Source organism: Antechinus flavipes, chromosome 5 (assembly GCF_016432865.1).
Source record: "Antechinus flavipes isolate AdamAnt ecotype Samford, QLD, Australia chromosome 5, AdamAnt_v2, whole genome shotgun sequence".
NCBI lineage: Eukaryota > Metazoa > Chordata > Mammalia > Dasyuromorphia > Dasyuridae > Antechinus > Antechinus flavipes.
The window spans coordinates 68,792,744-68,808,888 of NC_067402.1; positions in this window are offsets into that span (position 1 = coordinate 68,792,744).

Below are 16,145 nucleotides of genomic sequence, written 5' to 3' on the forward strand. Positions count from 1 at the left end.
CGTTCTCCTTTTCTTTTGCCTTCAGTTTTTCCCAACATCAGGCTCTTTTCCAACAAATCCTGTCTTTTCATTATTTGGCCAAAATATTTAAGCTTCATATTTAGTATTTGATCTTCCAGTAAATAATCTGCATTAATTTCTTTACATAGGAAGTACTTAATAAATGTTAACTGACTGGCTTACTGCTACTCCATTTTCATAAAAACTATGTGTTTTTCTTACTGTATTAATCATATATGTATATATATGAATATGAACATACATGCATGTACATATATTTAATACCATAAATATAGAATTAATAAAGTTAGAAACTAGGTGTAGTAAATTTCCTTAAGAAATAGTCAATTTATGCTTAGTTTTATCAAAACTAGTCCACTTACCATATATATGTGCATATATGTGTGTATGTGTATTAATTATATATAATTACTATAGTAACAAAATATATCAAATGTTTGAGAATAGAATAGTATATGAAAACAAACACATATGTTCATTCATGCATTCATTTGTTGGTTTAGTTATTTGTGGGGTCATGCGATATTTATTCCTTCACCTGTAGCAGGATAGGATAGTGTTTCCAAGACTTTCTTCTTTGCCCATTATATGGTTAAAGCCAACATAGATCCATAATCCAAATAAAATAAACTGTTGATCAAAGTTTGTAATATAAAGGAGCATTTAAAAATCATAAATCATGCTTTTATTGCACTATTACTTTCCATTTATTCTTATTACTAAAGTTAATTTATCATTTGCTTCAGAACAAGAATGTTGTATAGTCACATTGCAGGCATTAGTTAATGAAAACTTTCATATTTCATATGCATATTTCACAAGTCTCATTGAACTTCACACATTTTATTTTTTTACAAGTTGAAACCAAACTCTTCCATTATTTCATGTGGTATCAGACTGATCAAGAGAGAAAGGCTTAATCAAACAAAAGAGACTGGGAATGTGTTTAATTAATTAAAATGCTATTTGATTTTTACTATTCTGAAGGAATCTGAGTTTAGTCTTTAGATATGTAATGGTATACATGTCTGTTTTCCAAATGTGGGTCATAATATTATTACCCATAGTATCACAATGTCCACTACAATTCTCCCTTGTCTGTTTCTGATTATGAGTTTGTTTTCAAAGCCTATGCCAGTGGAACACTAACTCTGGCAGTCCCTGCCAAGCTTGAAAGATTGCAGGCATGTGCCAGTGTCGGACTGTGTCTCATTCAAGGGCCAATGCAGTTAAATTCAGAGAAGTTCCTCATTAGAAACAAATACACACACACACACACACACACACACACACACACACACACACATTAAATGAAATAAAGCTAATTTGGAATATCTGAGAATTGATGAAGGAGAGCTGGCTATTGGAGATCACAGATATTTCTTTTCAAGAAGGGTCCATAAACCATTTCATTAATAACATAAATAGAATTTTTCCTAAAATTTATGTCAACCTTGTCTTACCCATAGCTTAAAGAATATTCCTTATTCCCCATTTAAAGAACCAGGCTCCTATTTACACATCTCCATTCCTGTGGCATCTTATCTGCTTTCCACAATTCTTGAAAAATCAATTTTAACAGTTTACCAATCACATCCAAAAGCTTTTTTTTCCCCTAGTACCTTGCGGCTTGAACTCATCCACAGCAACCCGGTGTTCTTTTAATGTCTCCTTAGTTACCTTGGGTTTCACTTCTTTTCTATGCAGTGTGATTTTATCTTCCTAGAATGAAGATTATTTTCCTTAGTACAAAAACAGGAGCAATATGGGAATTTGGTAGTCTTTTTTTCCCTCCTTTTTTATTTCATCTTCATTCAAGCAGCAATCTTACCTCACTTTTAATTTTCCCTTTTGCACCAAATTAAGCATAAAAAATAACCAACATAGTTTTTGTTTGTCTGTTTTTGTTTTTTATTCCTTATCTATCTTTTAGAAACCATTGTTGGGTCTACATTTAATACAGATCCACTTTTTCGAATTTCATGTCATATCACAACAGACACATACTTAGTTAACACTTTTATATGCACCAAGGGCCTACTTTTAATCATTCATTTTTGTCAAATTAATCCTTGGAAGCTGTATTTTAAATCAGCTGAATATAAGACAAAGTTCTGACATTCTTGATGAATGTCCATGGAATGGTCCCATTGGATGTGGAACTAGGCAAAGGAAATTGCAAGCCTTTAAAATATGAGTCCTGGTCTCAATAGATAATCAGTAAGGACACGTTGTAGGAGCCCAAAGATGGACAGAGAAGAGTAGGAATAATTACTGGATCCTGATAATATTAGTAACTGATATCAATTCCTATAGAGGAACATGGTCACTATATGTCAGTACAGGGTCAGACCCATTAGTCAAATGGGGCCAGGAGACAAAGGAAATTCAACAGGTCTGGGATCCATTCCATGGAACATGCAGGCAGTTGCGTTAGGCTTTGAATGCTCAAGACTTCTGGGAGCTGTCTCATTTTCAAATTTATCTCACCCAAAAAAGGGTGGCAGGCCTCCCTTGGCACTGACAATACGTTATATTCTTACTGTTCATGCACTGCTGCTCTTGCTCAGATATTAGTAGAAAATGTTGGATGAAAAATAAGGCATTGAAAAGTAAAGTTTTTACGAAGCATATGTTTTTTGACAGTGTCAAATAGGCAAAATGGTAAAATACAGAGGAGAAAGCATTGGAAAGTGGTCATAGGTAGTAATACTTTTCCTCAAGGCATTGTATTTTCCTTAACTAGCAAGTAATTATATTCTTTCACAATTTCAGTGCAAAAAGAATCTTGTTTTCATAAGCTTATTGTTCTTTATTCCTTTTAATGACATTACTGGGGTAAAATAATCAGGGCTTAGAGATAGGGCATCATTATGGTAGGGATGCAATTCCTCTCATCTGTAGTCTCCTGGTGGTTCACACTATAGATCTTTCTCCTCTTCCTTGCCTTGATGGGACTGCCAGTCCTCTGGTCCTTTCCCTGGGGTACCCCTGTCTTAGACCTCACTTTCCCCACTGTTTTCCCTTTCTGCTTTGACCTCTTGTGATCCCTCTCCTGAAGTGATATCCCAGAGTCTATGTCCTCTCCTCTCCCACCATGAGTTGCTTCCCATGATTTCTCCCCTGAAGGGAGGCCTAATGTCCTGAGTTTTGAGTTTTTTTCCCTTATTTATGTAACCACAAGCCCCTGTTGTCTCAATTAAATTTTCCCAAGTGCCAAAATTCCCTCCCCCCTTTCTTTTTCTCTCTCTGTATATATATATACTGTGCAATGTCTTCATTTTATTTTATTTTTTCCTATTTATATTTCTAAATTTTTGTAGATAATAGCAGTGAACTCTAGTCCTAGCAAATATATTAAGATCCAATGCAATACAAATTCTGCCTCTATGCATTTAATTAAATATCTCAGTAAAAATGTAAAGTGCTAAAATGGACCACATATGTTTGGCATTTTTTGTAGCTCTCATAAATAGTGCAGTTTAAACAGAAAGAGCTTCCTTCTCTACTCGTTCACTGGTGGTTTAGGCAAGTTCCCCACGCAGGCACATCCTGGGGCACAAGGAAAGGGGCCAATCTCCCAAATTCCTCTAAAGGTTTACTGCAGCCTTCATTGAAATAAATGTACTGGAAACAGCAGAAGTAGAAAATGGTACAAAAGCCATAACGTTTGCATAAAGAAGTCATTAGGAAGGTGTGCCAATGGAACAATTGTTTGATGTCGCGTAACAAATGTTTCGTTTCCTTTATTTTTTTTTTTTAAAGATTCCGTTTATCCAGTAGTTTGTGCATTTAAAGAGCATGATGCTGAATGATTCCCCATTCCCGAGATCCAGGTCGTTGCAGAGAAAACTCATATGGAATGATTAAAACCATAATAAAAGAGTAAATCCCTATGTAATATTTATCCAATCTGTATTTCTAAAGTAATACATTTCCGCACCCCTATCCACCCCCAGTTTTGCACAATCAAGGCTTAATAAAGCACATATTTTAAACATCAGCTGTAAAAGATAAAACCACCACAGCGAAGGAAACTTGAAAACTAGATAGTATTTATACAAAGCCTGAACAGCTCTCAAAGGGCCTGTGAACTGGGGCCAGAGAGACTATTAAGTGGATGGACCTTGGAATGGACCTTCTAAGAGTCTCTTACTGGCAACAGCTGGAATTCCTATACCACCTGCATTGCGGGACACGAGCTCTTTCCTGGTATAGAAATCAGTTCCACCCAAACCACCCATGTATGGGGAGAAGGGTTTGAAAGGGGACTATTCCTCCTGACCCTGTCAGGAATGAGACAGGTGATTTGGGGCAATTCTCATTAACCTCTCGGTGCCTCTTTCCTCAAATAGAACTGGAAATAATATGGTATGGTATGGTAAAAAAAAAATTGTTTCAAATACTAGGTTTAAATACTATCTCTGATACCCAACATATCACTTAATCTCTTTGGTGTCCTAATCTGTAAAATGGAAGGATAAGAAAAGATTTTCTTCCTCACTTGTAACCCTATAAATTCCAGGGTTTGGGGAAAAATCCAAGATGATGGGATGTATAAGAGTAATTGGGAAAATATCATGCACTTCACATACACTTTACAAAGGCAAATTCTTATGACTTTTTAATGAAAACTAAAAAAAAAATTGTACCTGAGCATAGTAATTAACCTCTGAAAGAAGTGAGGAATCCTGAAAAGGTTGGACCGGAGAAAGTGAAGAGAATTGGAGACTGGGACCTGAAGGTTGAAATCTGAAAGCCCCAAGAAACTTCCATTCCTTGAGGGAATCACCCCAAATCATGCATAAGGACCAGAGGGAGCCAAGCTACTAAGGAAGATGCATCTGGTCCTCCTCCTCCTTTGAGTAGTGGCTTAATCTGTCCCATCTGTGTGGACTAACTTCTCTTCTGTCATACCACATCCCTTAAAAAAAAAAAAAAAACCTACAGCTGAAAGCCTCCTCCAGGAATCTTTCCTAATTAGTCACACATTTTCCAAATGGTCCGGAATTTCCATCCTAAGCTTACCTTCAATTAAACTGAACCTTTTCCTTTCTCTTCTTTTCCTGAGAGATTGAAAGTGTCTTGAAGGTAGAGATCTTACCTCTTCTCAGAATATTTTGGCAGTGTTAAATATTAGCCAAACAAATTAATTCAGGGGTTCCTAACTTGGGATCTGTGAATTAATTTTTTTTTATAATTTCAATATAATTAGTTTCTTTTGTAATCTTGTGTGTTTTAGTTCATACATTTATATCATTGTAGTAAGGAATCCTGCCAAAAGGTAGACACCACAAAGCTGGAGAACTTAGGAACTAATTTTAAGCAGAATTAATAAATTGTAGCATGGAGTGAATAAAGGGTCCCATTCTACTCTTCTCCAAAGTCAGGCTATATCTAGAGTATTTCTAGAACCTACTTTTATAAAAGATATTAATAAACTGTAGCACAGCCAGAGGAAGTTAACCAAGATGTCTCAAGGATTAAAAACACAAAGGGAAGTTGGAGGATTTGGGGATTTTCAGGCTAAAGAAGACTTTTTGTGTGTGTGTGAAAGAGGCCAGATATCAAATAGAGCCAAAATTTACCTCTGTGAAATTTCTACTCTTTGTTCCTCACACTGGTTCCTGAGGTCAAGCAGAAAGAGATAATCTTTATTTTGGTTGGCCCCAGGAACCAGTGTGAGGAACAATGGATAAAAATTTCACAGAGGTAAGTTTTGGCTCCATGTAAATAAAAATTCCCCCAATAGTAGGCTAAGGAAGAATAAACCAACTCAGAAGGGAGTAAGTTTCCTTTCGACAGAAATCTCCAAATAGACACTAGATATGCATTTTGAGGAATCTTATACAGATGGTTCAGGGAATAGAGCTTTGGACTTAGAGCAGGGAAAGCTGAGTTCAAATCTAGCCTCAAATTCCTGACTATATAAATGGGTAAGACACTTAATCTCTATTTGCCTCAGTTTCCTCTGCTGTAAAATGGCTAGAAAAATATTGCCAACCTTCCAGGGTTGTTGTGAAGGTCTAATGAGATAACATATATAAACTTTAAAGTACTACAGAAGTGTCAGCTATTATCCCTCAACTACTTGGTCAAATAGAGGCAGCTTGGAGTAATGAGTATATTGGTAAATCTATTATAACCATTGTTTTGGGGAAACAGTTTCAACTGATTCCTGAAAGCCAAGTGTTAAATTTTCAATGTGACCATTTATACCTTGGAAATCAGTAAACTACAAATCAGAATTTGATTTTCTTTTCTTTTCTTTCTTCCTTTTTTTTTCTTTCTCTTTCTCTCTCCCTTTCTTTCTCTCTTTCACTCTCTTTTTTCTCTCTTTCTTCCTCTTTGTCTCTTCTTTCTCTCTTTCTTATTGTCTAGACTTAAGAAAATGATAAAAATGTTAATTATTCATATTAAGCTTGAAAATTTGTCATGCATACATTTTTTGTCTCCTGGAGACTCAATTGTTAAATATTTACCAGCATATCTCTGCATAAAATTCTGAGATTCTGTGATATTTTCTCTCCTAAGTATGTAGGGTAGAACTCTTCACAAGGGACCGTCCTTCAGACATAATAGTATGCCTTTCAGTCACCAGTATCTCTGAATCCCAGTCTGAGAATAACAGACATTTTTTTATTACTCAATGTACTTTGATTACAAACAGAATTTCTTTTTTAAGAAGACTAAACTGAAATGAACTTAGAAAGGGAAGAAAACTTAGGAGGTTAGCTTGGTTTCCCCTGCAACTCACATCCCAATCATACAATCCAGGAAACTTTTATCAGGGGCTTTCCAGGTGCAACATTCTGAAATAAGTAGAATGTGATTAGATAGCCCTCTCTCTCAAGGAGATTACCTTTGATTAAGGGGCTTATCATTGGGCAAAGATGTGTAGAACAAATCACAATGAGGATAAAGCAACCCAAGATTTATTTTAAAAAATCACTCATGATTTAGATGGTTTACTGGTATAGGAAACTTCTCAACTTGGTAATACCTGATGCCTTGGATCTCTCAGAGGTTTGGGAAGACATGGAATAGCATTGGAAGACTGGTATTCTACTCCCCCTCTTGTGATTCCCCAAACCTAAAACTTCCTTTGAAACTACAATTTCTCTGCATATGGTATTTTTTCCATTAGAAAATTTAAATTCCCTGAGGGGAGGGATCATTTTGCTTTTTGTATTTGTATTCCTAGTCCCTTTGCATATAACACTTAATCCATATTTTTCATTAATTTATTAATTCACTTATCTGTAACATCAAACCTGAGATGTCTCATTCTTATTGATATTCATTTCTCAATGTTAACTTTTAGAACAAAACTTTGCAATATACCCCGATTATTTAAAATGGAGGCACCCATATGGGATACATCAGGGAGAAGACACTTTGCCATTTGCCTTCCACCTAATTGGGAGCAGTCGCCTTCCATAGGCCATATGCAAGTGCTTGCATCTTTAAGACATTTTGATGGGGGCGCATTCCAGTGATGTTCTGGACTGGAAGACTTTTTCTTGTTAAATGGCATCAGATATTGGAAAAGTGTTTGAGGGCCCCTTCCCTATGTCCCTCAGATCCAGAGAAGAAGGGCTTGGGTTTTTTGTTTGTTTTTTGTTCCCCCTTTCCAGCATGATTAATTTATTAGTTAGGCTAGTAATAGCCAATAATTTGGGCCAATGACTTTTCTCAAAGTCCTTGAATGAGTGCTGGAAGGATCTTTTATAACTATTAGCAAGATGTCAAAAACAAAATCTTGAAAGCTATAAGTGTGTCTTTTTCTGATTCGCTTGATATTATACCATGACAATACCAATTGACAAACAGTTTTTTAAAAGAAGTGGGTTGGACTTGGGGATTTGATCATGTTAAATTTTTTTTTCCCACTTATAAGTACAGGGAATGGAAACCTGCACATAGGGACCCCCGAGGCTAAGCTGATAGGGTGAGTGTTACAGCCTGCTCAGCAAAGAAGCTCTGGGAAGCCAGGGTCTCCTGATACAAGGAAGGTCCTTGAGGGGACCAAACTTAGGCCAGGTTATTATTAACCCCATGAGAAATAACTCCTGGGGTGCACAAGGGAGTGAAAAAAGTACTGGACGATGAGTGAGTCAGATCTGCTTCAGAACTTGCACTTTACAGCAGTCACCAAAACCATTTGGTATTGGCTAAGAAATAGATTAGTGGATCAGTGGAAAAGGCTAGGCTCACAAGACAGAATAGTCAACTATAGCAATCTAGTGTTTGACAAACCCAAAGCCCCTAACTTCTGGGAAAAGAATTCAATATTTGATAAAAACTGCTGGGATAATTGGAAATTAGTATGGCAGAAATTAGGCATGGACCCACACTTAACACCATATACCAAGATAAGATCAAAATGGGTCTATGACCTAGGCATAAAGAACGAGACTATAAATAAATTAGAGGAACATAGAATAGTTTATCTCTCAGACTTGTGGAGGAGAAAGAAATTTGTGACCAAAGATGAACTAGAGACCATTACTGATCACAGAATAGAAAATTTCGATTACATCAAATTAAAAAGCCTTTGTACAAATAAAACTAATGCAAACAAGATTAGAAGGGAAGCAACAAACTGGGAAAACATTTTCACAGTTAAAGGTTCTGATAAAGGCCTCATTTCCAAAATATATAGAGAACTGACTCAAATTTATAAGAAATCAAGCCATTCTCCAATTGATAAATGGTCAAAGGATATGAACAGACAATTTTCAGAGGATGAGATTGAAACTATTACCACTCATATGAAAGAGTGTTCCAAATCATTATTGATCAGAGAAATGCAAATTAAGACAACTCTGAGATACCACTACACACCTGTCAGATTGGCTAAGATGACAGGAAAAAATAATGATGAATGTTGGAGGGGATGCGGGAAAACTGGGACACTAATGCATTGTTGGTGGAGTTGTGAACGAATCCAACCATTCTGGAGAGCAATCTGGAATTATGCCCAAAAAATTATCAAAATGTGCATATCCTTTGATCCAGCAGTGTTTCTATTGGGCTTATATCCCAAAGAAATACTAAAGAAGGGAAAGGGACCTGTATGTGCCAAAATGTTTGTAGCAGCCCTGTTTGTAGTGGCTAGAAACTGGAAAATGAATGGATGCCCATCAATTGGAGAATGGCTGGGTAAATTGTGGTATATGAATGTTATGGAATATTATTGTTCTGTAAGAAATGACCAGCAGGATGAATACAGAGAGGCTTGGAGAGACCTACATGAACTGATGCTAAGTGAAATGAGCAGAACCAGGAGATCATTATACACTTCGACAACGATATTGTATGAGGACATATTTTGATGGAAGTGGATTTCTTTGACAAAGAGACCTGAGTTTCAATTGATAAATGACGGACAAAAGCAGCTACACCAAAGAAAGAACACTGGGAAACGAATGTGAACTATCTGCATTTTGTTTCTCTTCCCGGATTATTTATACCTTCTGAATCCAATTCTCCCTACGCAACAAGAGAACTGTTTGGTTCTGCAAACATATATTGTATCTAGGATATACTGCAACATATCCAACATATAAAGGACTGCTTGCCATCTAGGGGAGGGGGTGGAGGGAGGGAGGGGAAAAAAAATCGGAACAGAAATGAGTGTAAATATAATGTAATTATTAAATAAAAAAATTAAAAAAAAAAAAAAAAAAAAAAAAAAGAACTTGCACTTTACTGCCAGTTAGCTGAGTGACCTTGGTGGGGCCACGATCTTCAGTTATTCAATTATGAAACGAAGAATCTGGATGTGTCCAATTTTAACTATGATTGAGGAGCTTGAATTGGAGCAATGTGTCCTTTTTGGGGCCCGGTCAAGGTCCATGAGGCAGTTTGACCTGGGGATCTTTCTCAGGACCTTGTGTCACAGGTGCCCCCCTACAGAGACCCATGTCTGGAGAAGAAACAAAACCAGTTCTGATTCTTTGGTGGGGAGTTGGACCCCTTGGACTGCACCGGATCTCTGCTCCTGTACACAAGCCCCTCTCCTTCCTTTCTGTCCTCTGAAGTTTTATACATTTAGCCCTGAATATTTTTCCCCCTCAACATTTATCACTGACCTTTAATAGATCAACATTAAACAAACAAACACTTCCTCCTGGTCTCCTCCCTCCCCTCTTCCTATTGTGACCAGGATCAATGGTTTCCTCTTGACTCACTTTAGTATTCTCCTTGGAGTCTCACTCATTTCCTGTTGGGAGAACCTTGGCATCCTATCCCTAGTAAAGAAATAGGCCCAGGAGCGGGCCAGCCCCAGCAGCCTGTTTCAGTTCATTGTCTGCAGGCAGGGATGTAGAGCCTGCTCTGTTTCCCTTCCTCCGAATGAACCTTTCTGTCATGAGAACCAGAGGCCTTTTGGGAGGAGGCCATCTGGCCCTGCTCGTTGGAGCTGGAGAGGCCTGCGTTTCGGCCCGTTCTTCGGCTTCTCCACCACCCCGTTCCAGGCCCTGATTTTGCAAGAGGAGAGCTGGAACATCCCAGACATTCGCTGCCGCTTCTTGGGCCGCCTCCCTCTGATTCTGGGCTCCATATGGTTCGATTCACTTTGTGCAAAGTCCCTGCCTCTAATTCCCCATTTGCTGTTCATTTGCTCAAATTCAGATTATGTCCCGCTCCCATGTTTTCTCCTGCCACATTTTAAATAGTTTTAATTTAAAGCCGATGCTGTTGGGCTAATTGATCAAACTTCTGCCAAGCTCATGCACACACACACACACACACACACACACACACACACACACACACGTTTCTGCTGCTTTTTAATATTTCTTTTTCAAGATGAAAAAAATGAATTCCTTTCACGCGGCCTCTCATCCTCAGAAAACTACAAGTTTCTTTGTCTTGGCAGCAATCCCAGCAACACCATGCTCTGCCATTTTGGGGGCCTCTCCTTGGGGTGTTTTTGAGGAACCCAAGGGTTCCTATAATGTTGGCTCCTAAAGCAGCTGCAGGATGGGAACTGGAGGGGGCCTGGGCAAGAGAATTCAATTTTACTCTTGCTTGGAGCAGGCCTGAGGCAGAATGGGGAAGTAGGTGGACTTAATCCTCAATGGCCCTTTCCCTCCCTTTCTGGGATCCCTTTCAACACTGGCCTCCCACTGACTCATGAAACCCAAGTCAACAGAAGAAATAACCTACCCATCTCCCACGCTTCTCCTCTTCCCATCAAAATTTATCCCTCCTTCATCCTGCCAGGATTAGCCAAATGACAGATGGAGCTCTTATTGATCGGAGAGAAAGAAAAGCCGGTGGCTAGATTTTGGCTTTTGGAGCCAGAAAGAAGTGAGTTCGAATCTCATTTCAGAGCTGTGGATAAGTCACTCGGCTTTTTTTCATCCTCAGTTTCCATAAGTGTAAAATGTAGAAAATAATTCCTGTAGTACCAACATCATCATTGTAAAACTCAAATGAGGTGATGCAAATAAAGCAGAGCTTTGCTATCTAAATGTCAGTTATTATTACTATAAATTAATTCACCCTGGTGTGTTAATGGATGCTAATGGCTTAATGGGCCGTCCTTCCCACCTGACATTTATGTTTTAACAGGGGCTTCAGTGCCTTAACCCAAGGGAGCAGTGAGTTATATGGGAATATCGGTACCTCTGGCAGAGCCAATTAATGAGATGTTTTTGGTCATGGAGGCCTATCTATGCCCATCAAACAAGAACATAATGCTAGTAACTACCGACTGTAGGTAACCTTACGGCTGATTCTGACCTTAGTATAATCTGAGTTGTGTGATCCCTTCAGGGGAAAAAAAGCTCTCTCAAGGCTCTTGCATTAAACATTTCTAAAGATTAGATTCCACTTTGATAAGCCCCCAACAGCTTTCCCTGCCTCTGCTCAGTAGCCCTGGCACCCCCCAAAATAGCTGCAAACACAGCAGCCAAAAAGAACCATAATGAATTTGGAGTAAAAGGGACTGGATTTGAATTTAAAATCTGCTCTTTCTTATCTTCTTGCCCTTAAAAAAATTATTCAACATTTGGAGGCCCTTGGGCAGCTAATTGGCGCAGGGGATAGAGCACCAGGCCTGAAGTCGGAGGACCTGAGTTCAAATATGGCCTCAGACACTTAACACTTCCCAGCTGTGTGACCCTGGGCAAGTCTCTTAAACCCAATTGCCTTAGGGAAAAATATTTATAGGCCTTCAGGCTTCTATATCTACAAAAGCAAGAGGATTTGTTAGGTCCTTTCTGGGTCTATGATTTATACTTTGTCATTTCCCTGATGAAAAAAAAAAGTTTTTGATTTTTGATTAAAGTCGGTGGTTTTGTGGGGCAGTTAGGTGAGGTAGCAGATAGAGCTCAGGACTGGAGACAGGAAAAACTGAGTTCAAATCTTACTGGCTGTATGACCCTGGATAAGTCATTCTAATTGCCTCTGGAAAAGGCAATATCTTTGCCAAGAAAATCCCATATAAGGTCATGAAGAGTCGGACATGACCGAGCAGTAAATATTGGATAGAATACTGAATTTGAGGTCAGGGAGAACTACATTCAAACTCTGCTTCAGAGATTTCCTTGTTGTATAACCCTGAGTAAGGCTCTTATCTCCTCTCTGCCTCAGTTTATTCATCTGTAAAATGGAATAAAAATAGTATCTCTCTTTCCCAAGACTATTTTGGCAAATAAAATGAGATAACATCTGTAAAAGACTTTGCAGACTCTAAAACATCATAGATATGTGAGCTATTATTAAAATATGATTTTTTTCATCTTTGAATTTTTAAATTAAGTATTTATTAAGCACTAATTATGAGTGCTTTACAAATATTCTCTTATTTGATCTTCAAACAACCCTGGGAATAGGTGCTGTGATTATCCCCATTTTGTTGTTGTTGTTCAGTGGTTTGGTCACATCTTACTCTTTGTGACCCCATTTGAGTTTTTCTTGGGTTTTTTCATCATTTCCTTCTCCTGCTCTTTTTAAGGATCAGGAAACTCAAGCAAACAGGGTTGAGTGACTTGCCCAGGATCATGCAGGCTACTGAGTGTCTGAGACCAGATTTTCACTCAGGTCTTCCTAACTCCAGGCCCGGTGCTCTCTCTACTGTACCATGTAGACATCTACTCCCATTTTACATGTGAAAAAGGCAAAATTAATCAATTTATTCAAGGTCACACAATAAATAAATTGTCTGAAGTCAGATTTGAAATCAGTCTTTCTGACAGTAGGCTAGTGCCCTATATACTTTATCATGTGACATCCTTAAAGGTATTTCATCACCCGGCTCCAACCTCCCTGCCTTATTTCTTATTATTTCCCTTCTTGCATTCTCTATTTTAATCAAATAGACATATCTCCATGCCAGTCAACTTCAACAGCAGAAACATGGTCTGAACTTATTTCTGTATCGTAGAACCTGTTTTTTTTCCTTCAAGATTCTGCTCAACTCCTCTATAAAGCACTGCTTGAATCCTGAAATTAATAATGACCTCTCCCTTTCCATGTGTTTCTGGGGAACTCCATCAGGATGTCACCTTTTTTCCTGGGCAAGTCACCTAACTTTTTTTGGCTTCTTCAAGAACAAAGTACAAACAACAACAACAGAACTCAACACATGCCTTGTACGTAAGGGCTTATTCAAAAGAAATTGTTGAAATGAACTAAAATGAAGCAATACCAATACCCCTGATATGAATGAGAATTGATACCTCTACTCCAGACGATTGATCTCAAAATTCAAATAAGAACCTTGGTACAGATCAGTATTACAGTAGAGTGAGGAGAAAAAAAAAATAAAAAATTGGTCATTAGTCATTGATTTCAGTTGCTGTTTTTTCTCAAAGCAAAGGGAAGAGGCAAAAGGGAGGGAAGTCTGTTGTGAGAGCCAGAGAAGCGAGGTCCCTTTTGTAATATTGTTTTTATTGATGAACAGCCATCTAACTCCATTTCTTGGCTCTGACCCTGATTTCAGTGCATTCAATTACATTTTCAGCATTGTGTGCTAAAAATCTTTTTACTTTAGACTCCTAGAGATGGGGTTAGAATTTTAAACAAAGGAAAGTATGTTTATAAGAAAAGACTTGGGGAAATTAGGATTAAGGAAGTCAAAAATTGTTACATCTTTTAAATCACAGGCAAATAACTATTTTGCAAATCAGGAAAAATCAGCTCCCTTCTATAACTTCCTAATCCAGAAATTAGGGAGGGCTATTTTTTTTTTTTTTTTTTTGCTAGGCCAGGCTCACTTTTCCTTGCACCATGTTCTCAAGGCATTATGAAAAGGGACCAGGCCTCTCAAATTTAGCTCCAAAATAATTAAACTGTTTGCTTAATATAATTGTGGCCAACCAGCCAACTGAGTGACTGAATTGTAAAATGTCACAGTTAGAAGAAACCTCAGCAGCAATCCAGGTAAAACAATACCTGTGAAGATTTGCCCCTATACATACCTTACAAGTAGTTATTCAGCTTTTGCTTGAAATTTTTCAGGGAGGTAGAACCAGGATTTTTCCCCATGACTTTTATGTTGTGCAAGAAAAATCAGATGAAAAGGAAGCAATCATGAAAGAGAAAAAGGAGAAAAATAAAAAGGTGAAAATACTATGCTTCAATCCATATGTAATCTCTATAGTTTACTCTCTGGATGTGGATGGCATTTTTTATACCAAGTCTATTGGAATTATCTTTGCTGAGAAACCATATCCATCAGAGTTGATTATTACATAATTTTGTTGTTACTGTGTACAATGACTTCTTGGATCTGTTCACTTCACTTAGCATCAGTTCATGTGAGACTGTCCAGGCATTTCTGAAATCAATCTGCTCATCATTTCTTATACAATAATAATATTTCATTCCATTTATATACCATAACTTATTCAGTCATTCCCCAGCAGATGGGCATCCATTCAATTTCCAATTCCTTGCCACTATAAAAAAAGAGCTACTACATTTTTCCCCTTTTTATGATCTCTGTGGGATATAGACTCAGTAGTGAAATTCCTGGATCAAAGGATATGCACATTTTTTTGGCCTTTTGGCACAATAGAATCAGTATTTTAAAATAATGAATCAAAACCATCTCTTTTTTATTTTCAACAATTACTCTAAATCTGTCTGTTAGGGTCTAACAACATAAGACTAATCCTTTTTCTTCTCAATATTCCTTCAAACACTTGACCATGATAATTATGCCCCAGGCCCTGTTTAGATACCTCTTCTTCAAGTTAAATTTTCCCTATTTCTTCAACCAAATGCATATGGCATGAACTTGAGTCCCTTCACTTTCTAGTTGTTCTTGTCGGGATACTCTCTAACCATCTTCAATCCCTGACATCATCATCATCATCCTAATAAAATTAGGATTAGTACTATTAATAATTATAGATACTATTTATATAGCATTTAAAGGTCTGCAAAGCACTTTTTCAATGCTATTTCATTTGATCATCACAACAACCCTGTAAGACAGTGGTTCTCAAACTTTTGTTCTCAGTATCTTCATGTTGTTAAAAAAAAAAAACTATTGAGGATCTGTTCAAAGAGTTTTTGTTCACATTTTCATATTTATAGCTATTTACTATATTATAACTAAAAATAATTTTGAATTTGTAGACCCTCTGAAAGGGTTTCAGAGACCCCAACAATTCTTTGGACTACACTTTGAGGACCACTGCTGTAAGTTAAGTGCTATTATCATCTCCATTTTACACATGAAGAAAATGACTTGTCCAGAATTTTAGATAAGATCTGAACTCAGGTCTTCCTGGCTCTATAACCTGCTCTATTCACCATACTATCTAGTTGCTTACCATGTAGGTCACACTCAGGACTGAATATAATGCTCCCAATGTGAACTGAATCAGAGACTATCTTTATATTCTTAAGCACTATTCCTAACAATGCCATCTAAAATCATATTAACTTTCTTCAAGTTTTTTGCAATCTTCTTGGTTTCTATTGAGCTTTTGATTAATTGTTCCCTCTTCCAAGGTTTTTCTATTGAGATGTGCCTTGTCTTCCCCATTATTTACTTGGGAAGTTGATTTTTTTTTTTTACCATAGGATAAGATCTCACATTTATTCCAGTTAAATTTCATCTTATTCAATTTGGCTCAATGTTCTTGCCTTTAAAAAAA